The 24580-nt window shown below is 41.7% G+C and overlaps 1 protein-coding gene and 1 long non-coding RNA gene across 4 annotated transcripts in view; one reads left to right on the forward strand and one right to left on the reverse strand.

Moving 5' to 3' along the window:
• Positions 1 to 20231, reverse strand: part of l1cama (L1 cell adhesion molecule, paralog a) — a 42938-nt gene extending 22707 nt beyond the window's left edge. Inside the window, exon 1 of one of the 3 annotated variants that reach the window (XM_014019166.1) lies at positions 20104 to 20231. The gene's annotated coding sequence lies outside the window, so the exon portion shown is untranslated. Of the gene's footprint in view, positions 1 to 16201; positions 16245 to 20103 lie in introns of those variants that run through there. The other 2 variants (XM_014019182.1, XM_014019173.1) reach the window with 2 other exon arrangements.
• Positions 1 to 24580, forward strand: part of LOC106525102 (uncharacterized) — a 30582-nt gene that overhangs the window by 2704 nt on the left and 3298 nt on the right. Inside the window, exon 2 of the long non-coding RNA XR_001311068.1 lies at positions 7231 to 7350. This is a non-coding gene — a long non-coding RNA (uncharacterized LOC106525102). The remainder of the gene's footprint in view (positions 1 to 7230; positions 7351 to 24580) is intronic.

Here is a 24580-nt window from a genome sequence, read left to right on the forward strand (position 1 = left end):
TTTGTGTGTGTGTCTGCTCAAACATGTGTGCAGGCCTTGTGTCATGCCTTGCTTTTAAATATTAACCACCTCCAGCTGCGAAGATGTGTAGGAGGGAAAGGATGCAGGACAGAAGGAGAGGGGGGAGAAAAATAAATGAACATGTGCCCCCCTTTACCCCCTCCTATACCCTCAGGGTCCGTCTGTCTGAAGACGCATCAGATGAAAAAGGAGACGGATGGAGGGACTCTGGAAGGATGGAGTGATTTAGATGAAAACACAGTGAGGTGGATGGATAAAGAGGCCGTAGGAGGAAGAAGTGAGGGTCAGTATCCGAGGAACAGGGCGAAGCTGATTGGAGGATTACGATCATGCACMCTAAAGAGTGAATAATTCATAAAAATCCTCTTTCTTTCAGCACTATTTGCCTTGAATTCACCCAGATTTATAATTCATTTGGTGTTCATTTGGTCCGACCCCCGAGTTTTGTGCTGACCGTTCGTACCTCTCTGTTTTTGGTGCGGTTGTCTGCTCCCCTCATGTTCACCCTCCCCTCTTTCCCTCTCTCTGCCAGGGTCATGCTTAATGCATGAGCCTGTTGCAGCGAGACAGGTCTCAGGGCCACTTTGTCGCCAGAGCAGAAAAATACTACAGATCACGTGAAATAACTCTGCTACCTGTTTTCCACTCCGTCTCACAACCATTTCATCATTCACTGCAGAGAAGATTACATATTCTTGCTGCACTTTGTGAAAATCTTCTTAAGAGAATAATCTAAGATGACGACCTCATTGTCCCGTCATCTTTTCATTATATCTTCTTCTCCGTCAAACCATCTCTGCGTCTGAAACTAAGAGCTCTTTTTTTTTTTTCAATTTCCCCACCGATCGCTTTAAAGAGTCCATTTCATACATTTCAAACCCACTTCTCTCTCCATCACTTTAATAAACTGCTGTGGTAGCACTCTGGCTTTGACAAAAAGGCAACATGGCCGCCTAATTCAATATCTGTAACTAATGGAAACAGCTTCTTTGCAGAGCAGCACAATGGGATGTCTGTATCACCCTYATGCTGATAGTCTTTGTTCAAAAAGGCCAAGTTACACATGTTCACAGACTGATGATGTACAGACGGCACATTTATCAGTATCGCACAAGCTTCAGTTAGATGTTTCCTGYGCCCCATCAGAGCCAAACCCAGCTAAACTCGCCTCCAAGTGCKTCTCACATTTTGGAGAGTCCACACCTCCAGCGAGCACCATCGCAGTTGTTTGGACAAGGGTTAAGGGTTAACATCAGAGCGGCACAGAGATGGAGAAAATAAAGGTTGTCAGAAGAGCCGTGAGGGCAAACACCCACGTCTTTTTTCATCCTGGTTGCCTTGACAACACAGCCTCCAAACAGCACCCCCCCCCACTTTTCCTGTTGTACATACAAATTCAGTTATTCACACACATGGTCACTAACAGGTTTGTGGTATCACTTACAAATGCACAGACACGCACACACACTCCTATGTGCAGCATTCATTTGTCTGTGCAAATGTCATCTTTACTGTCTTCACTGCTTATACCCACTTAACCTGACATGTAGCTTTTTTTATAAGGATTAATAATTTACAGATTCATCCAACTAAACATTAGAATACAAAATGCCGGTACAAGATTCAGAAACTTGTCTCATATTCTCTGAGCACAGACTCTTTCTGCAGCGTACACCAGTAAACACACGAGACATAAGATGAGAGAGAAAAAAGAAAGAAAAAAAATCCCTGGTTTGACTTATTTATCAATGCTTTTCCTCTTAAGACAYGATGCATGTGTAGAAAAATAGGTGAATAATTGACGAAGAAAACGAGTGGACTCATTAARACAACAGTGAAGGGTGGAGAAAGACAGAAGTGGATGGAGCGATGGAGGGAAGCGGAAAGACAAACAAGAAAAAGGAAAGAAGGGCAACTCCGGTGGGAGATCCAAGACAGGGTTAACAACAACAAGGTCGTAAACAAAAAGTTAAAAAAATTCATAGGAACTTGGAACAAAGAGACGGTGGGTTATAAAGGCGAAACGAACAGTTGTTAAAGATGAAATCTAGGAACCAGAGCACCGACCAGTAAAAGGTCTGTAATGATCAAATAAGGGTGTTGCAGCCGTGTAAGAGGATCAGATTCCCTCTGTGTGTGTACGTGTGTGTGTACGTGTGTGTGTGTACTGTATGTGTGACTGCGCATATCAGTGGAGATCAACGTGTGTGTCAGCAGGTCAGCTAATCTCTCTTGTCAGCTAATGGAGCCAGTGTTGCAGATGGAGTGCTGCCTCCAGCGCTCCTTCCCTCTGACATGTTAGCTGCTGCTCACTTCAGTCCACAGCTGATAAGGCAAATTGTTTATGGGCAGCCTGAGTATTGGTCACTTTTTCTTTTAACAGGAACTAAAAATGCAAAGATTTTTTTATTATTTATTTATTCATTTTTTGCAAAGTAAAACTGAACCTTGAACAGAAGACATAATCCTGATTGGGTTTTTTTCATGAGAAGGATCAATGGACTCTTGTAAGACTGATGGTAGGATGAAGAGGAAGATGGATCGATTGATTGAGGCCTTGACTGAAATAATGAGGGTGTGGTGGATTCAGTCTACGCTCCAACCTTCACCCTATGGTCGTGAGTTACGGGTCATCATAAATAGAATGAGAACCTGAATACAAGAGGCATATATGTTGACTGGGATCAGAGAAACATCATCTTCCTGGGTAAACTCAGAGTAACACCCCTACTCCTTCACATCAAACAGAATCTGTTGATGGGGTTCAGATATTCTCTCTCTGGCCTGGAAACGCTGTGGGACCCCCAGGAGGGGCTGGAGAGTGTCACATGGGGGAGGGAAGTCTGGCTTTCTCTCCTGAACCTGTTGGCCCTTCGATCTGATTATTGATAAGAGGTGGAAGATGGATGAGAGATGAATGATGGATGGATCAATGGGAACTTTACATGCCTGATTGATCTCTATCTTTATTCTAAATTTCCTGAATCGAATGCTAAAATAAAACAAAAATGTTTATTGTTAGGTCTTTAAAAGTGAACATTGATTCTGCATTTACAATTTTTTTTTCTATTTTTGTACTTCTCTCTTTTTACAATTCAACTAATTATTTTTTCCCAAAAAACACATTTTGGTCTTTTCAGTTTGTTGAAGAACATTGTTCTTTTTAAATCTTTTCTACACTTGCTCTGTTTTTGTCTTCTTATGCTACTTTCACATTTTACCTACCATTCTGCTGTTTTTAGCAAAGCTTGTCTTTTGCTAACTTTAGCTGCTAGGACTTTTTAGCTTTTAGATGTTCTGCCCTTTTTTTTTTTTTTTTGGATTTTAGAGTTCTGCTTTCCTTCATTTAATCAAAATCCATTTACAGTTTCATGAAATATTTTGCTAACTGACAAACACACACAGAGGCAGCTACATGATTGTCCGTGTTTTTTGTTGCACTTTTTGTTCCATACTTTGTTTACAGAAATTTTACTGTGCGTTTGTTTGTTGTTCCTCATGAAGTATTGTTTTTCAGATATTTCCTACAATTTTAAAGGTTGTCATCTTTTGCAGCTAGTGTAGAAAACAGATCAAATCAACACAATCAGTAACAAGAAACCACATCAAACCTTCTTTTTTTGTGCACAAAATAAGAAAGACATCATTTGTTCACATATTTACCCAAACTCTCATTACGCTGCTTGCACTCTTTCCTACTGTCATCTCATTCATTAGCAGCAGCATCCTTCAGATTCAGTGCCTGCAGCAAAGAACATGCTAATTACAGACACACCCCGAGTGTCATGTAGAACASTAAAAAAATGTGATGCAAGCAAAAACACCCCCACAAATACCACACACGTCTACACTTCACACAAGACACACACTTAAATGAGCAGTAATCCATGGGAGAGGCACTTTGTCAGGTCATATACGCAGCTTGGTGAGATACTTGTAGTGGCAAAATGCGGCGGTCTCCATCCAGCAGGTAGTTAATGGTGTTAGCTCAACTAAAGCAGGCAATCATGAYGTTATGAAATTACATGGAAGAGCTATTAGGAGTGACCTTCTCTCTGTATCCCTCCCTGCTTTCCTTTCATCCCGCCTGCTCCCCCTCACAGTCTTCGCTTTCTCCCCCTTTTTTTATCTCCTGCAGACAGCCTCTCCCCTTTTCTCCACTTCCTTTGGAACCAATACCTTTTACTTGTATTTCTTCTCATTTTGACCTTCACTTTCTCTTGCCTCGTGCTGTCGGGAACTAAAGCTGAGCGAAGACACTTCAGTAAACATGTTTGGGCACAGATATTTGTCCCACAGAGAGAGAAATTAGACGGAGATCAGACAGATGAAAAAAAAAGAAATAAAAGAAAAGGGAGTGGCGGGGGGGGGGGGGTGTATTTTAAATGTGTGAACCAGTAAAGCCTTTGGGGATCAAAGCAGAGCCAGTAAAAATAAGCCGACATCAGAATAGTGCCTGCCAGTGTTTGCCCTGAAACAAGATGCAGCAGCTTAACACAGCTGGAGATGACAAATCAGCTGCAGCAGCACAAACAGAAACAGGAGCAGAGGGAACGCCACCACTGATGCTCCACCAAAGCTGGAGGATAGCATGTTTGGTTGCGAGGCAAGAGTTTATTGAGAGGAAAGGTACATGGGGTTTATTGCTTTTATCATGCTCCAGGAAGAGTGAGATTCTTCAATTCAGAGGTCTAAAGAGGGGAGGTGGTCAGACAATTTGAACTGAAAGACATGCTCTCTAWATCAGTGTGTATGAGAGGAAAATTACAAAATTAAGAAAAGCCTCTTAAAGCCTTCATAGTAGCAAAAACCATCCACATTTATATGACTAAATGTTTTGTACAAGTCCAATTGTTATTCAAGTCAGCTCCTACAGCCTGAGTGTAAAGCTGCAGAGGAGAAACGCTGCAACAAGAGGCCTGCCGTGCTTTCAGATTAGCTTCAAGTGTGAAAGGAAGCATATGTGTGCACTTGTGTGCATGTCTGGGTCACATCAAGTGAGGTGTGCACGCGGGGGCGGGCTGAAGGTGTTTAAGGAGGGGGCAGTCATTCAGCCAACAGAGAGCAGTGGGGGGAGTGGTCCCTCGGGTCAGGTGATAAGTGGCCCAAACAGCGCTGCAGGACACATCTGCCAGCCACTCCTGTGACACGTGCTTTGCTCCGTGGGGAAAACAGACATGCCACAAGCTGAAGGGAGGGGCAGTGTGTGACCAAATAAACAAGTGAAAAAATGCATCTCATTGACAATACCTGATGAGATGAGAAGGGACAGAATCAAAGCCATTTTGGTCAAATCCTGTAAACTATCATGCATTATTTCATGTCCTAACAAAATTTATTAGTGCTCTGAGTTATGGTCATTGTGTTTGCTAAAATAGGTTTGCTCCAACGACCATCTTGACTTGACTCCAAAAGTTAATTCGTTGTAGATGTGCAACCAGTAMAGATCTTCGCACGGGTCCGTGAGATATTTTGCTAACAGACAAACTTGACTCCAACACTTGATTTGAAAGTTTTAAAAACAAGCATCATGCAATCAGATACTTTTTAGAGTATAAGTTGAGGTCATTCTCAGCTACTAAGGCACCAGATTTTAGCTCAGTATCTGTAAAACTAAAAAAACTGTTGTAGTGTTTGCTGGAGTTGCTTGGCTGTGGCGGCCATCTTGAATTGGACTGACTCCAACCAACCAGTTGTACCCTTTTTCTGTTGGCGTCAGTTAATGAAAAGTGTTTTGGAAAAGAGGTAATATAAAATATACTTATCCTACAGAACTTTGCAAATCTAGATGTTATTTTTACCAAAACTGGGTTGAATAAATCTCATCCTTTGCCTTTTTCTAAGTACTTCTGCTGTTGGCTGTAATCCCATCTTTTCCACCACTTCAGGGAAATGAGATTTTGAAAGGCCAAGGTCAATCAGTCCTTTGGTAGCACATTTGCGTGGAGGGCTTCTTTGGCTTAACGACTCTGAGAAAAGGGGCTTGATTTTTTTTTTTACTAATTTTCCTGGACTTGTAGAGACATGCTGGTATCACACATGTAATTACAAAATTAATGGAAACCCACGGGCAATGCCCATCAAAACAAACTAACAACATCACTGTCAAAGCCATGCAAGAGAGAGAATATTTGCATGATGGGTGAAATTTTTAAATAAAAATAAACAATCTACTGTTGCAACAAAAGTGAAAGGGAAGTTGGAGTTTTCTATAAAACGTTGGCGATACAGTAAATGACTCACAGATCTGGCATCTCTTGATTAACCAKCTCAGACAGCGTCTTCTTGCCAATTTCATTAACTTTGTCCAAAGTTGCAAAAGCAGCAATTCCCCCTAAGTGCTCCTTGTCTAATCAAATGCAAGATGGATAACGAAGTAGATGTAACATTCAAGCACAATTTATAGCAGCCAGTTATAGAAACTGAGTGGCAGAGGAGGGAAGACACAGCGTGCAAGAAGAAATTAGATAGAAGAGGTGAACAGAAAATTGTTGTTGATATTTTTAGTGTTGTCTCTGAAATACAAAAAGAATTCTAAAAACACAATGAGATTCATGAAGTGCACAGTAATCGAATCAGCCTCACCTTCCAGCAATTTAAACACAATTACACTCACATTCGTTATAAGTGTTGCTTTTGTGAATAAGCAATTTCATCGATTTGTTTTTGTCCAATATGGTAATTGTTTTTTCCTTCTTGCTGTGTTTGCACTTTGCATCTCTTTTCTGCTCCTTTCTCTCTTCTCACTCTGCAAGAGTGAGTCAAGACGTCTTTTTGTGATTTGCAACCTAACGGCTCATCTGATTGAGGCCAAGATCTGAGGRGATTGTTGCTGTTTTAAAACAACTCTGACCAGCTGTTAGCTCGTCAATCTAAAATAAACKCTACAGGCCTTTTTTCACTGCATGGCCCAGCTTTAAACCCAGGTTCAGCATGTCTGCATTAGCCCTTGTGGCCCAGTTCCACCCATATTTCTCACACTAGTTTAACTACACAACAACTGCGAGCTACAAAACAGTAAGTTAACTTTAGCGACCATTAGCTTACTGTCATCCTGCCCTCTCGTTTTAAGCATCGTAGAGCTGGGTGGTCCAGTTCAATCTCTGTTACTTTTTCTTCAAGTTTGGTGTAGTCCATTGTTGTTTTGTTGTAAACAAAACTAAATAAGATTTGCGTATGTTTAATATTATGATCTCCGTCCACATCAAGGTGGCTCTCTGCTCAATCCAGACACAACCAGAGCCAGGCTGACAGGAGCAGGGGTGGGCCACGCCGAGCCTTACAACGTAAAATCGCCTTATTTCTTCAAACGGAGGTTATTTGCAACAGGTAAGATATTTATTGTTCATAACATTTGATGCCATTTTGAAGCATCTAAACCATCCCTTTAAACACTTTTGCTTCTCTAAACTCTTATCAAGACATGTACTCCAATATTGGGGATAAACTCATTAGGTTCCTCCTGTCTCTATATAACCTTGTTACAAAGATAACTCTCTCTCACACACACACACACATACACATATACACACGTACACACACACAGCAACACACAGCTGGTTTGGATAATGATCAAGTCAGAGGAGTCCGTTTAAGGACATTTGCCTGCCATTCAAATCCGTCTGTCTGAGGATGGAAAACAGCAGAGAGACATGAGGAAACCAAGTTTCYGTTCAGCTTTTTCATGTTTATAACCTCCGTTTAACTCGTACACACAACCTGTGTGTTTGTTCAGGGTCACTGTTGTTCTGCATGACTCACTTTGTTGTAGTGTGAGTCAGTGTATGTAAGTAAGTGTGTGTGTTGATGCCTTCCCTTTTCTTTTCTCACCTCCCAATCACCATGACAACCTCCTGACTCCCGCTCAGCCTCACACTGCAAATATTTCTCTCCCTGCCCCCTCACCATCTCTCCCTCTCTCTCTGTCATATATCGGCCCTCTTTACCTTCATCTCCCGTCTCCTGTGTCTCCAACCCTTCCTCTCTCTCTCTCTCACTCTCTCTGTCTGACTTTTTCTCCCTCTTATGTCTGTATGGTTGAAAGAGTTCTTCCTTCCTGAATGCTGTCTTTGCTGAGCTTTTATTTGCGCTCCTGTCTTTCACCGCAGCTCTGCTCCCTGCTGACTGCCTTTTGCTATTAGCATGTATCGGCACTTCTTCCTCCGCGTCCCCAAGATTCTTCACACGGGGAAAAAGGAAAAAGCTGGTGGACCACATCTGTCCCGCACTACATCCTCATTACAACTGCTGATCCAAGATAATCCAGAATGCAATTACAGGTAGGGCCTTTATCAGCATCTACCATCAGACTCTATGAACCTGAAGGAAGACAGGCCGGTCCGAGGGGAAATACAGTCTCTAAGTGGCTCAGTAGCTCCCATCACATCTGTCATCATTATCATCAGGAAGCCATCTTTGCTCAGTAACTAAATCCAATCATGACCAATAGAGTCCACTGCAGAGATGCATTCGAGTCAGAGCAGCTTGTGTTCCCCCCCGACAGAGGAAGGGGCCAAACGCCGTCAAACGCTGCTGCGTTATCTGAAGCTCACAGCCCTATTTTTGCTGCAGACACACACAGCCGCCACTCCTCTCCCCATGTTTCCACACAGCTCAAACCCCTCTACGCACCATACTGTAGTGGTGCAAAAAAAAATAAATAAGAGAGATCAAGGACGTGACATTTTCTGCAGTGCGTTCCAATTTTCAGCAAGGCGATATATGAAAGAGAGTAAACAGACAACCTGTTCCACCCCGTCTGTGTCTGCATAAGTCTGCGTCATCTCCCATCAGACATTTAAAGAAAGTGACAACTGTGTCTGGTTTTATAATATCCTCCACAAAAGAGAGTAAATAAGCAAAAAGATATGTTTCATTCATTCCCCTTTTATTGCTTCACATCATCTTCCTTATAGGGTTTTGCTGCACAGATACCCCAGCTGTGGCCCGATCTTTGCTGCTCTACCCTTTTTACCCCAGTTATGGTAGACGACAGAAAGGGTTTGTATCCAGTTCCAGCAGGAGAAACCCATAAAAATGGAAACAGAGAGGTGGGACACAGAGACCCAAGGAAAACGGTGGTGACCTTTGCCTGCGGCTAACCGACCAAATGAGACTTTCATAGAGTTGAGCCAATGAGCTCTGACGCTTCATATCTACTGTTCTCTCTCTCTCTCTCTCTCTCTCTCTCTCTCTCTCTCTCACACACACACACACACACCCAGCTATTGATTCCTTGAAGGAATGCATGCCACCAGTTGTAGCTGTTTGGGTCAAAGCTTGAAAATATCAATTTGTAAGATGTCACACTCAAATAACTCTATGACCACATCATTTAAAATCTTAGGTCAATAACTATAAAAAGATGGTCGAATTACAGACATTTTTGCTGGTTTAATGAGCTGTGACAGCCACCTTGAATCAAGCTGTCTCCAAAAAGTTGTAGATGTCAAAGATTAYTTTCTGAAAGTTTCATTCRGTTTAATTTATTCGGTACAGACAAAYACACACAGAAATGGCCAAAAGCCTTATCGCTCCACGAGACGTGCACAGATGTTTGTTTTACATGAAGAAAATAAAGCAGACATGACTTTCTGGAGCACTGAATCCCCTGCTACAGAGGCAGACATCTAAATCATCTCCATCCCATGACACAACACAGCCTAAAACATGCTGATTGTGCCGCTTCCTATATAGGACACCCACACAGCACTTCAGCAGTTCTCGCCAGCTGCTGCGAGCCAAGCAAACGCAGCTTCAACAAGACTTTTGTTTCTATATTCACACTGAATAAAAGAGGGAGGGGGTCTGTTTTCCTGACACTTGTGGAGGCGGATGTTTGAAAGCACAGGGAAACAGTCTGCACAGGTAGTGGGAATCCTGTCACCAACATTTATTGTTTGCTCCTTCGTCCCCTCTTTTTTTAACGACAGGGTTGATAAAACAATGTTAACTTTGCAGATAAATTCAAAAGGATGAAATTTAAGACACGGTGGAACCCTGAAGGTGTGCATCTTTCTCTGGCATCTTAATGACTTCAGGCTGTTAGGCCTTTAACCTCCCATCCCTACATCTTCATCTCCGCACATCGTCCTCCTCTGCACACTTCCCGCTTTTTGCCTTGAGCAGGAGCAAACTTTAATGCTTCCATCAAGATTGTTAAAAGGATACTGATAGGAGAAGTGCTTTCATTTTCTTAGCAGCACTCTCCCCTGCTTCTCCTGCCCCACCTTCCTGCACACTGCCTGCAGAATGAGGTCTTTAGTGTTTGTGTTTAATTATCTGTTTCAGCTCATTATCAGTGTGTGYCTGTTCTCCGCAGTTTCTTTAACTCGGTGGGCTTTGTTTTTGCTCCTCGTCCCCGCCGCCCTGTTTATGACATCTGCTCTGTGTTCTCTCCTCTTGTTGCTCCTGTGTTCTCTCCTGAGGATYACCCTTTTTTATCTTCTCTTCACATCAACAACAAGCCTCATCCCGTGTCCCCTTAACGCTCACCGCTACATCAGAAAGTTCTCAACAAAAAGGATTTAACAAATGATTTCTTTAAAAAAAATGGGGGAAAGAAAATAAAGTGCACCCTGCGAGTCTAACAGTGAGTCTAGTCACAACAACAGCTCAGTTCTGTGCGACAGTGATGGCAGATGTAAACAGACGTTTTWAAAGAAAAAGTCAGAGTCTCATTATTGCAGCTCGGGGTTTGCGTGAGGCTCTCTCGCAGCTCCAGACTCGAAGAATTTTAATGAATTCCCAAAGATTCAAAGACACAAGGTCAGAAGAGCAGAACAGCAAYGAGCTTCATCTTGTTCAGGTAAATACAAAGAATAGTGATTATAAAGACAACTAGAGATGTTTGTCATGGCTAACATTCTGTGTGCAAAAAAAAAAAAGATTCACAAATTGGACAAATCGAAGGGAGTTTTCACAAAAGAAGTGAGAATCTTCCAGTAGAGGTGGAAAATGAACGTTAAAAGCATGAAAGCAGCAGACTAATATTTTCAGCCTGTGTTTAACTGGTGTTACTGTCAGCAAAATATCTCATGAAAAACCAGATGGATTTCGATAAACTCCCAGAGAATCTTCAATGGATGAACGTTTAAAACTGCTTTACTTTTGTAGTCAGCCCCATTCAAGATTTGCCACCACAGCTCAGCTGCCTCARTAAACACAAAAATAGCTTCAGCCTAATCAGTTTTAATGAAACTGAGCTAATTTTAATGTGCTAATAGCGGACAGTCATCCTCAACACATACCCTGAGTGTTAATGCATCTCTTGATGACTCACAATATCACATCTCATTTCTCAACACAAAATGTTTTTAGTATAAAACTCTAGCATTAAAGGCTTCAGGCGATATGCTTCCTCAAGTAATWTGTTTCTTCAAGGACTGCTTTGATGAAATGCTTTTCTAGTAGATTAAAGCCTATTATTAGGCTACATTCCAGGGACACAGTTCCTGTATTGTTGTTTTATGTGAATATATTACAGTCTGYCATAAAACAGAATGATGCTGTAGATTTTTGAAAGAGAAAACCTTTGAAATATTTGTGTTTTGTAATTGACTATGTTATGAACAATTCATATCTTAATTGTTACGGATGGCTCTGTGAATGATTTCATTCAGAGGAATAGAGATTAATTCTGAGGAGACTGGTGAGCTAACAGCTAGTGAGGTCTGAGCGAGGCCCAAAACAGTCTTAACACGACTCAATTCTTGAAACAAAASCAATAAATTCACAATCATTTATGAACGTGAACATTATTGCATAAACTTTTACAAAGCTATCAGTTTTGCATTTCACAAGTACTCTAGCAGGAATATTTTAACAACCTCACCTGTAACAACACAGCTAGCTGTTGCTGTTTTAATAACTGGGGTTGTTTTAAAAAGGCAACAGTCCACTCTGTGTTTTCCTTAGACCAGCTTGTCAGAATTAAACTTCAAACTGAGGTTGTTCAAAGAACTATCTACATCAGGTAAGATATTAACTGTTGTACCTTTCAACAAAACCGACYTACACCGTTTTCTAATGTTCTCCCTCTGTCTTTTGACATTTCTTTCTTCTTTTACGTTTTCTCTAAATTCAAGTCTCTCCCCTGCTGCTCAAAATCTTTTTTTTTTTTTGTTTGTCTAAAGCTCTTATTATCCTTCCTCTTTGTCTTTAGGCCTCTTGTCTCACGTTACCCTGTTTTAACCTTGCATGCCCCCTGTTTTCTCTCCTCCAGCCAGCGCCTGCATGCGTGTGGTGGGTGTAGTGTGTAATAGGATGGCACAGTAGGTGCGATTAAATTAGGCTAGTGTATGGGGATTACAACCCACTCCAAACGGGATCCCTTCCCACACTCTGTAATCCAGCTCTAATGAATGCATCACGGCTGACACAGCAGATAAAAAAGAAATGCCTGCGAGATTACAGTCACAACGACGCTGCGAMTCAGAGGCCAGACAAATCCAGACAGTTTGTTTTCTTACATCACCTATGCTGCGTCAGTTCGACTGTGTTTGTTGTGCATGCCYCATCTATTCCAGTTATAGTTAGTTTAAATGAAGTGCAGATGTAGAGTGGGAAAGTGCCAAAGGATCYAAAATCAATACACTTAAATGTAAACACACCAAATAAATAACCCATTAGCTGGATTCATAATGCTCCGAGTACGTGAGGAAATAAAAAGTGTGTGGCTCTCAGCTTGTGCCCAACGCCCACAATCACATCAACAAACTTCGTTTGACGGATTTTCTGACCATAAACCAGAGTTAAAATATATCAAACGCTGCAGCCCCTGCTTTCAGAGTAATTTAGCTGCAGGCCTCATCAGTCTAGTTCCTAATTTAAAAGTCAAATTCTTCTAAAGTTCAGGAAAACCCTGGTTTGATAAGTAAAATCTTCATCATTAAAAACTCTGCAGTGCACGCCCATTTCTTCAGGGAGAATGAACAGGAAAAATAACATCTCATTAACTATTCTGCTTTGGAGTCAGAATGTAAAGGAGAGTCCAGGAGAACTTTCTTAATTTTGGAGAAATATAGCTCTCAACTTCTGCAATAAACCATTCAGCCATGCTTGTAACAGAGACTATACATCACTGCAGTTTGTAGATCTACTGATAGTTTTTGTGAATTTATCTGTYTGCCAAAAGAGGAAAAAGTGAGCCGAGATTAAAAAAGTATTTACAKGCAAATTGAGAAACATTTACAGTTTCTAAAGAGAACACAGAGGAGGAAAACACACACCACAGATTAATAATTAATTAGAAAAGAGCTGAAAACCCCTGTCAAAACCTCAGCGTTTCTGTAAAACATCAAGCAAAAGCAACAGTGCTGCAGTCAGAGCTGCAATGTACTGCARACTGCCATTCCCACAAGTCTTATTAAAAATGCAGCTGGCCACTTAGCAAAATACATTTATATATCAATAAATTAGTAAACAAATGCTGTGATTTTGCTTTAATAAAACACTCAGTGAAATGTACTGAAAGAATGGAGCGGTGGCACGCTCAGGAGTCAAAGTCAAATACAGAGTCGATGTCACTAAATAAAGAGATTAAAYGACACTAAATTATTTAGATGTTTGGGTTTTAAAAGTTCCCAAAACTTTTAAAGGCTTTCAGTCTTATGTTCAAACTAGCCATTAGCTTGTAAACGAGCTTGCCAGCTCTCAGAARGAGAAACAAGAAATGGACTTGGTGGTGCAGAGGGGCGTGGGTCTATATCAATAATAGTTAATTGTGAGATATTTCTACAAAGAGCAGGGATGTCAAACTCAGTTACACAAGGAGTCCTAAATTCAAAATTTGGTCACAGCCAACAACCAATTTCTGTCAATGTTTATTGAAAAATGTTATAGAAAACAAWTTTTTCTTATAGAAATACAAATAACCTTTTCCAAATTATGATTTAAGTAGCATTTATAATGTACCTAATCGATGAAGTGGGAAAATGAATTTTAAAAAACTCATCATTTGCATCCATTTCTCTACTAACTCTCTACCAGACAATGCAGAAACGATATGAAGAGTAACAGAATATGGAGCTGARGGGGAGTGGCTGATTGACTGCAGCTGGGGCCAATGAGCAAAGGAGAAACAGGTGAAGTGGGCGTGGCAGACTGACTGAGAGAAAAGAGGGGGAGATGGCACAGGAACAYAGGGATTAACTCAAGGAACTAAAACACAAACTAGGATCTAAACTRAAGGGGAGCAGAAAACTGCATTAATAAACCAAAAGCCATGACAGAACTATTGGCACAGTTTGCAGAGGTGGACCCAGATATGCAGACCAAAATGAAGARCTCATTGTAAAGGTCCAAAAGGAGATTAGAAATAACTGAGCATAATGGGACAGGGAACAGGTGGGAGTGGGCGTGGCAGGACTGAGAAGCAAAGCTAAATTTGAAAAACACAAAATGTAGAAAAGAAACAAAAAACAACCCTCAATAAAACAAAAGAATTGTCATAAATAAATAAATAAAAACAGATCCTGACAAATATGCCGTCACTTTTAATTAGMAAATTAGGACAAAGTTTCAGCATTTCAAAATCTTTTAACACCAGTTTTAACACATTAGTACAATATGTCAGGAGTCGTTTCAGTCCTGATTTAGTTTCAGTATCTTTCATTTTTTAAARCCAATTCAGAGGCTTCCAGCTCGTTTATTTCCTCTGACTTGTGTTTGAAACATTTCCCAAACCATTTTGGCTCCTTTCACATCTGATGGATCAAATGACCAATTACTTAAAGCTGAAATGTTCTGAACCAAACATGAAATCATTAGTAATTTCCCATGAAGCCGCAGCCATGATAAATATCTCAACTAAATTAAAAAGCTTTACAAACCACTTGACTAAATGGGTTCAGAGCAACGCCACCTCCGGACACAAAATGTTTCAGAGACGAAAGGCGAAAACCGTACTAAAAAACATTTTAATTGCCTTCTGTATTCATCCATCCACAGTGAATGATGATTCATGCGTTGACATGAAGAGAGGGATCTTTGACTGTCAATAGTGAGTCGGGCAACAGAGAATGGGTTTGGTCTAATTATAGTCTCTGTTGTGGACAATGGAGTCTCTATAAAGCTGACTGTGGATGAAAAGTGGTAAGGCTGCAGGAAATTCCCTGAAACAARGATGTTATTTTCTCAGAAACTAATAAAATATGATGAAAGAGTCAGCAGGTCAGACAGAATGACGGACAGAGAACTTCACATCCTGCATAATTCATATTCAGTCTGTAGCTTTATTGTTGTGCTGCGTCTCGGTTRAGATCAAATTGAAGGGCACCAACAAATGAACAGATAATATGCTTWGTTTTTTTATTTCCTGTTAAAACCCCCCGTTTTTAATATCCCTGGCCTCCAGTTTTGATATTGATTTGGACAGTAATTAATTTCTCTGCCGCTCTCCTGGCTTATTTCACTTTTGACTGCCCATATCTTATTTTATGCCCATAGGAGTCCTGCACTTCTCTTCCCTCTCATACCATCATACTGAAAGCTGTAATAAGGTAATTCACTCGGCCAAATTAAATTCATTTCCATACGTGACGCCTCTGTTTGAGTCCCTGTCCACATCGCAGGCTCAGTCGTCTAACAGGGTTGAATTTACGAGTCTTTGTCTGCAACCCTCGTTCCAGGACGGCTAATACAACCCATTATTTTGATTAAGACTTCCTTTTTTTTGTCCACGGCATGAATACAGATACCACTGGAGAAATTAAACAGCTTCATGGCAGGAGGACTAGGGAAGGAGAAATAAATTAGGGTAAAATGTTTGCTCTGTCTATTTAGTGGGGGAAAATGAAGTCAGACTTTTWTTCCCGTCTCCATGATATCCTGCTCTGCTTCATCTCACCTTTTCAAATTCAAATCCTCCCTCCCACTGGCTTCCTTCCCTCCTTTCCTATTCTCTATAATCACTTAGCCATGGCTGGCCTGTCAATCCATCTGACCCTTAGCTCCCCTAAATCACCGGAAAGTATTCTCCACCAAACTCTGACAGCATGTCGACATGATCCCCTACTTGACACCCACCGGGCCGACTCCCGCCTGCACAGGCCAAATCAAACAGCCGAGCTGCAGCCTGATGAAGAGGGAGGGAGGCGGCTGTGTGGGGGGAGGAGGAGGGGGGCAGGCGTCATGTTGACAGCATCCTGAAGGTGCACAGGATCCTGATGCTGCGCTGCGTGCACACACACACACACACACACACACACACACACACACACACACACACACACACCCACACNCACACACACACACACACACACACACACACACACACACACACACACACACACACACACACACACACACAGACACACCCATATGCATGACTTCAAACAGACACAAGCTGAAAGATAACTGGCGCCTTTGAATCTGTGAGTTTGCAACTTTTACAAGCATCATCCTCAAAGGGGAATTTAACCAAAAGCAAACATGAAGGCGTCGTTGTTGACACTTMCGTCAAAGAGACGATTCTCCTCCATTAACCCTTGTTTTACCCGCCAGCTGCTTCAGTGGATTGATGCTCAGGGAAGTGCCGAGTGCTCGTTTTGATCAGGAGCAGGCGCTTAATCAGAGCAGTGAGGCAACGAATGGTTCGTTTGGTGCACTGCATCTCTGCAGAGCCACTGTCTGTGCGCCAGACGACGGGTGCTACACGTGTTTTTCTGTATCTGTGCTTGTGTGTGCGTGGCCTTGTTTTTCCTATATCATGGGGCCCAGAAGATGCAGCCTCTTGGGGACCGGGTGCTCCTTTGGGCCCCACAACTTCGGAGGCTGATTTTGGTCATGGGGGTTGGGTTTGGGACCAAGGTGTGAATTGAGTTTAGGTTAGTTTTAGGGTCATGTACAAGAGTGGGCTGAGCACACAGCCCTGAGGAGCTCCGGTACTGAGGGTCAGAGTGGATGATGTGTTGGTGCCCATCCTTACGGTCCTTATGGTCGCAAATTTAAAGAGCTCTTGCTGTCGACCCGTCAAGAAGTTCAGGATCCAGCTGCACAGGGAACTGTTCAGACCCAGAKCTCTAAGCTTGGTGTCAAGTCTTGAAGGAACGATGGTGAGCTGTAATCCACGAACAGCATTCTCACAGTATCTGTGAGGTTAGCTTTAGGGTTGGTGGTCAGGGTTAGGATATAAAATTACCGTTTGATAAATAGGATGACCTATGGCTATGACAGGTGGCCAAGGAGCGAACGACCAACATCTGCTGATCTGCAGCAGCTCCTCACTTCAGCACAGATCTGGGCAGCATTTAGCAACATGTCTTTACCTGAGCTCAGTATCAGCAAGAGCYGTAATCAGACTCATAATCTGTATTAAGAATGAACAGAAATCCATATTTTTAGATTATATTAACTTCATTAACATGAATATTTCAACAACAGCACATTTTCCCTCAAGACCAAGCTGGTAATTTCCCTCCAGCTGCTCCTGTCAATACCTATTGGAGTGATCRGACATTAAAAATGCAAATTCCTTTGCCTTTTTTGAAAAGGAAATCCACATTATTCTCCTTCTTCCTTTTATTATGCCGCTTACAGCCTCCTCCCTYGTCTTTCTGTTGCCGATCCCTGCCTCTTCTTCTCTCCTCGCATAAATCTCTGTTTCCATCCATCTCTCTGATGGAACAGCTCAATTAAACCTTCAGCGTCAGAAGGGAGAGTCTGCACCATACTGTAGCAAGGGGCAATCACCGGATCCAGGTTTTGCTACTCTTGACAACAGAATCACCGCAGCAGCTCCTGTGACTGCCACACASGCAAACAACAAACCTTCAGCATTAAATAGTATGATAATGTGACCAGCAGTGGGTCCCGGGAGCATTGCTGCCTCACAGAGGATCCATAAACACAGACTCATTCACTCCTGAGCTGCRGCTGCATCTTCATCCATTGTCTGCCGCGGGTTTTATGGATGTTGCACAGATGGGAACAAGTCAGGCTCAGAGATTCCCCCCACTTTTTTTTTCTCTCCTCCACAAAGTCTCTCCAAGGGGTTCGTCTGGGACATGCTGCAGGCAGGGAGGAAGAGGAGAAGCAGCGAAGGGCAGGTTCACCGCTTCGCAAAGTAAACCAATGCTTTCAGTTCATGTTTTCTAGCATCCTCTCGTTCCAGGATGCTCACGGTGGCCACACGAGACGTCCACCTTCATGGTCGCAGGTTTAAAGAACTCTTGTTAATGAGACTGGTAGAAAGATGTCTTGAGTGGGAGCAGAAACCAGCTGCAGAGGCTGACAGAGGCGTCTGTGTGGCATACAGCCAGGTGAGAGGCTGCTTCTCCAGAACACCTCAGTCTGCTGGGAGCTGCCCCGCCCTGTTTCCACTCTGATATTGAAGTAGTCTTCATCAGGTTGGACAATTAGGAATCAGGCCATTTGATAGCCCCAGCACTTTTGGAGGGTTGAAAGTTTAAGGTGTATGTGTTGGACGATATGAGATTGTTTGGATTTGTTTTTATTTTAAAGAAACTGAGAACTACATGGTGCCAGGAAAAAAAAGGCTGTTCAGGACAGAGAGACCTGAGTTCAGTTTCTAATGCATGTGTATTCTGCTATAAGAGGGGAAACAAGTGACTTCTGAGAAGACTATAACATATGTGGGACCCTGTAACAAGTTGGGTTTGTTTACTAACAAATGTGTTTTAATAGATACAGTTTACAGTTATGAACTTTCCAGGTACATACTTCAATCCTATACAAGAATCAAGTAACTATCTTACTATGTATCAAAAATAAATTWGATTTTTCATCATAGCCTGCTGGCTTCTGCCCTATTAAGAACCTCCTACCGTTTCTGACATTACCACTTCAGCACATCTTCACATCTATGCTTTGGGGGARGGGTGGTCTGTGGGGCRGGAGCYTTGCAGAAGACTGRGGGAGGAGCTTTGTACAAATAGGTGGAGCTTTGCACCAGCAAGTGTTAAGGCAGCTCCACATGGCTACCACAGGAGATTCAAAGATTTCTCAAACACGCATGAATGAGTCAAAGCAACACTCTGAGTAKGTTTTYGATGAGAGAATTTTGCATTCTGCATGATAATCCCCCCTCCCTTTAAAGGCTGTCTGTCATCTTGAGTCTGGCCTCTGATTGTTTGTTAAGGACTGATCTTTGTAGGAGTAGTGGCTACAATATCTACTCTCTCACTCTCACTCTCCTGTTGATTTCCGAATCAATCTGTTTTTTTGATTCTTCCTCCCAGTCTTCTAAATGGAAAAAAATAAAAGTTTAGATTACAATTGTCTTGAAAACAGACCCTCTGCAGCTGCAGGAGCACTTGGAAACCGTTCAGCTGTGTTGACCATCACCTCGCAGCCGAGTTTCATCCTCTGCATCAGTGAAATTCCTCGCCGCAATCATGGGCTGTACTTAAAACCCCTCTGAGCCATTAGCTGGGAGGGTAGGGGAGGAGGCAAATTGTAAATCATAATCAAACAGCAGGAAGGACGCAGAGGCTTGGAAGAGCATCCGAATGGAATATTGTTTCCAGTTTTACAAAAACATGCAGATTTATATGTTGCAGACATGTGAGCTGATTGGAAAAGGTAAATTAGAGCACAGCAGTGTTTCACATCCCAACTTTATCCAACAGTGAAGTAAACATGAGGCAGTATCACGCAGAAATAGTGATAAGTAAAGCATTCAATTACATTTCTGCTGTTTATTTAATGTTAATGTCAGACGAGACCCTGTTGCATGCAGAGCACGGAACGCTGAATCTAAAATCCAACAATCAGAACAAACATTTTCCCCGAAGGTGTTTACAGTTTATCTGTGGCATTCAGGTCTCCCATTTAACACCTTTACCTTTTTTTTCCCCGTTCATACAATCTGCATTCATCATTTAGGTGTGTTGAAATATTGAAATAACAATCTGCTTCATTAACACACCTGAAAAGCGTGCTGGTGTTAATTAAAGTGATTTCAGTGTCGTTTTCTCTGACAGAAAACGAGGTAAAGGTGAGATGCCGTAAACATCCACCTCCACCTCTAACAGCCTAATTAAACACTGCTCACCTATCTGTTCACATGGAATAACAAACTGTCCATCCCCTTATTTAAAAATAAAAAATTCACCCTCTTACCTCCACGGTGAGGCTCCTCTCCTCTGGAACCTCCCTGCGTCCCTTTTTTTCTCTCTTCCTTCCTCTCTTCTACTTGTGCCCTTTTTTCCCTCCTCTTCTGTGTGAAATTGATTGTGCCCCTCTCCTCTCTGCTGATGCTGCAGTGATAGAAAAACACACCCTCCTTCGGCCGCGCTCGCTCCCTCCTTCCCTGACTCCCATTGGCTGCCTGTTAGAGGTGACATCACCCCTCTTTTCTGCCTCCCTCCCATCTTCCCTCCCTTCTCTCTTCACCTCGCTCTCTGTGGACCATCCCTTTTATTGTGCTCCCTTTTCGTCCTCTACATCCTCCTCTTTTATCTAATGCACTCAGGGATTACTGCTCTATTTTATTATTTTATATTTTATTTGTTGGCTTGTTTCTTCTCTCACTCACATGAGCAGTGCCAGGAATGATAACACACACTGAGCACATTTGGTCATGTCATTCCAGGAACTGATAAAGGTGAGGAGACGGATGTGTGTGACTCTCAACGCTCCACTGGGCTCAACTTTTAATTCTCTGGATCACTAAACTCTTTAGCTTCAGTTCATCATTGTGTAACCAAAGGTATGATGATGTGGGTTACATAACGCTGGTGAATATAAATATATATGTATATAAAAAAAATCTACACCAGGAGTCATCACAGACTCATATCTGAGTTAAGAGATTCGGATGGGAGATGCAATGACTTCTGGGTAATAACGAGCCCAGGGATTGTCTGGTCTTGTTGTGACAAGATAACRTGATTATTAAATGTCACTCTCTGGTTATGATGATGATAATGATCTTCTGTTTTACACACTTTTATCTTCTGCGCCCCGATTAAGGCTAATTTATGTTTCAGTCTGCCTTTCCCTGCAGCTGCTCTAAAACCCCGAAACACACATCTGAATGTTTCCTTTTCTAAAAAAAAGAAAGAAAAAAGGAAATTTACACTCAAAAGTCTCTYCGTTTGTATCCTTTAGAGGCTCGAAACAATTACCCTGCTCAATTTCACACTCCTTCAGTTCAGAACTACCTGATGTTTTTTCATTTGTTTCCTGCAGAATGTGGAACGGTTTACCCCAAGCTGTTCTAAGATTACTCCTGCAACCACGTTCTTCTTTTATATATATGTATATATGTATATATCTTTGTATTCATGCGTGAGGCTGCAGCTCCGGAGCAAATCCTAACAAACACTGGCATGAAACAGAAACCAAATAGAAAGAAAGAAGCAAATAGTTCTTTTTGACGCGTGTTTACTGGCACCATGCAATTAGACTTTTAATTTATTCTAAGGGGGCTTTATGCTGGTCTTTGAAGCAGCTGATTGGATTATGTGCAAAACTGTGTCTTGTTGTGACGGGGATTCGACATTGTGACCCCTCAGTAACCTGTGAGCTACATTTATTGACTCATCTTGCAGTGAGTATGATGCTTCCTGAACGGCCGTTAATGGAGTCAAAGCTGCTTTGGAATCAGTGCCAGAAAGCCTCCAGTGCTGCTCTTTAACACACATTTCCATATTCTTTATACACCTTTATGTGCAGAGACTCGATGAGCTAAATGTYGGAGTATCCTGTTGACCGCCACACTGATGGGATGTTTAAATCTGTAACTTCAGGCTAACAGTTGATGTATTTAATGTTTGTTGTAATTGATGTAACTAATCATCTTATTTTATAGACTTGAAACAAATAGCCTGCTCGGTTTATTCTAACAAAATATTAAGCTAAAGAAAGCAGAATRGTGAATTTCAAAAATTTGTCTGTTGACATTCTAAATAAAATTAGCTTTGTTAATTTTGTTTCTGGGTTTTTCACCTCTTTAAACGTGTTCATCTGTTCCACCTCCAGTCGACTGAGGCAGATGGCTGCCTGTCCTGGGCCTGCCTGGTCCTGCAGGAGGTTTCTTCCTGTCCCCTGCTGCCCACAGAGTGGAGGATGATATGGAAGTGTGTGTGTGTTATTCACTGGTTTCCTCAGATAAACAACTTTTTACAAACTGGATTGTATTGTTTCAGGATTAGATTGAACTAAGTGGATGTAATTGGGTTTTATATTTTCAGACCACATTAAATAAAACAAAGACTGATCTTGACAGCCAGGAATTTTTATGATCAAGCAGAGTATTAGACATACAGGACTCAGAGCCCTTTGATAGGTCCAGACTCCTCTCTCCTCTTCCTCTTTGAGATCTTGGGTTTAGTCCTGCTCTGTGACCTGGGTTCAGATAAGAAACATACTTCAAGACTTCATGCATAACGTTTCTGTTCTTCACATCTTCTTTGATCTTAAATTAAAAGAACTTCCTGTATCGTTTGTATAACATTTGCCTCCAACAGAACCTGTTTGCTTTGTTGCATTGTGAATTCTTAATTTTATTAAACTGGATTCATCTTCTGCTCTAAAAAAAGAAGAAAGAAGTGGGGTGAAAATKTCAGCGCTTGATTGCGTGCAAAATGAAAATGCCAGGTTATAAAAAAATGACACATTATGAGTCAAATGTTTGCCAGAGTCGGTGTTGAGCAGTTAAATTTATCCAGATTATCTCTTAATTTACATTTTGGGATTCGACTTCCCCTTGGAGCAACTTAATCCCTTTTCTTCTTACTGTTGGGAGCTTTGACTGTTGTTTTGTTCACAGAGAGACCCGGGTCTGACCTCAGGCTGATAAGAACCTGATGAAAATCAACATATATATATATATATATATGTTCCTGTGTCTGAAATCAGAAAAACAATTAGCACAGTTACACGCTCAGTCCACTTTTGTTCCTATAAATAAAGCTTAGGAAATTGGGGCAGCTCCACGTCCAGTCAGAAAATCTCTTTTTCCCATGGAGCTGCTGTTGTGGATTTTTTTTCTTTCTTTCTTTCTTTCTTTCTTTCTTTCTTTCTTTCTTTCTTTCTTTCTTTTTTTTGTTTTTTGTCTGCGCGTCTCCAGGCTGAGGGTGCCAACGTGTCCATCTGCTGCCGCCGGTGTCCGAGGATCTGCCAGGCGTACGGACAAAAGCTGCAGACAGCATGGGGGAAATGATGGATGGTGCCAGTCAGGTGGAGACCCTCTGCTGCTCTACAGGGTCAAATGGCTCCATGAATGAATGAAAAGGATGAAGTGGATTAGATTTGGAACACAACAACAATCTTGCAACATAATTACAAGTTCCCCAAGAAGACAGAAAACTGGATTAAACTTTGTCGACGTGACAGTGATTATCTCAGTCTCTGCTCAGAAAAGTAATAAAACAAAAAGCGRGTGGAAACATTAAGAGGGTCGATGCAAGTGGAGCTGCATCCAGGAAATTAGATCTGATGAGTTCGCCTCTTCATCCAGAGATGTTTCCATCGCCTTMTGGACCCCTTCCTCCAGCTGTGACCCCGATACAAACAGGGCCTTTCCCCCTGAGCCTCTCATCCTGCCAGAGATCCTCCACCTGTCCGTGCAGAGGCTCTCCATCTATTTTACTTCCTGTAAGCGAGTCAGCTGGCAGGAGAGATGGAGTGATATATGAGAAAGGGGCGGGAGAGCATGAATGAACAACTTAAAGCCCCGAGCTGCAGGAAAAACATGCCGTCAGCAGAATATAAAGAGAGACAAAAAAGCTATTCCATCAGCTTAAAAAGCTGCAGGCATTACAGCAAATGGCTGCAGAGAGGGTGTGGACCCTAAAGAGGAGGAAGTTAAAAGCTACAAACAATCAAAGGTTTTTCCAAGCTGCATGTAGGAATCAGGATGGAAAACAGAGCTGATGTTTGTTGCAGCAGAGGCCTCATCCTGAATGAAAGATGGGAAGAGAAGTGAAGCCGAGCCGACAAGAAAAACATCTGCTCTGCAGGGTTGTTACAGTAATTCTTTCTAAAAACTTTATAAAGAATGAGCTGGAAAAAAAGAGAAAAAAGTGTTTCTGGGAAATCAGTTAAGGCCAGTCATGATGCAGTTTCTCTAAACACAGAAACAGGAAGAGTTTCAGGGAGGATCTTTTGTCTTCGAATGACTTTTTTTTTAAAATATATTAGTTGTTCAAGAATAAACTTCATATAAAAAGTGTTGAATCTGTTGCTTAGTCATACAATAGATTAGGTAATACAATCAAAATGAGTATGATGAGAATTATCATCTAACTTTTGTCATTATCTTCTTTGTTGTTTGGTAAAATGAGAAATTTAAAGAAACAGACCGATTTGTTTGTAAAGTCTCAGCTGGTAAAACAGCAAAGTAMACAATAAAACTGTCTGCGTTAATTATTCCAGCTCATTCAGTCTCACTAATTCTAATTTACTGAACACCTGAGGCCCCGTTTACTGAAATGTTCCAAATTTTCACTTTAGCTCAGGTTTCTAAAAGTTTTCTTTATAAGATTAAATAAAGCAGCATTTATATGTTTTTAGGATCCATCTGGATCATTCATAAAGAGGTTTCTTATCACAGGATATAATTTACAGTAAAGAAGTAATAGCAGAAATAAAT

This window comes from Austrofundulus limnaeus, unplaced genomic scaffold (genome assembly GCF_001266775.1).
Source record: "Austrofundulus limnaeus strain Quisiro unplaced genomic scaffold, Austrofundulus_limnaeus-1.0 Scaffold3, whole genome shotgun sequence".
Taxonomy (NCBI): domain Eukaryota; kingdom Metazoa; phylum Chordata; class Actinopteri; order Cyprinodontiformes; family Rivulidae; genus Austrofundulus; species Austrofundulus limnaeus.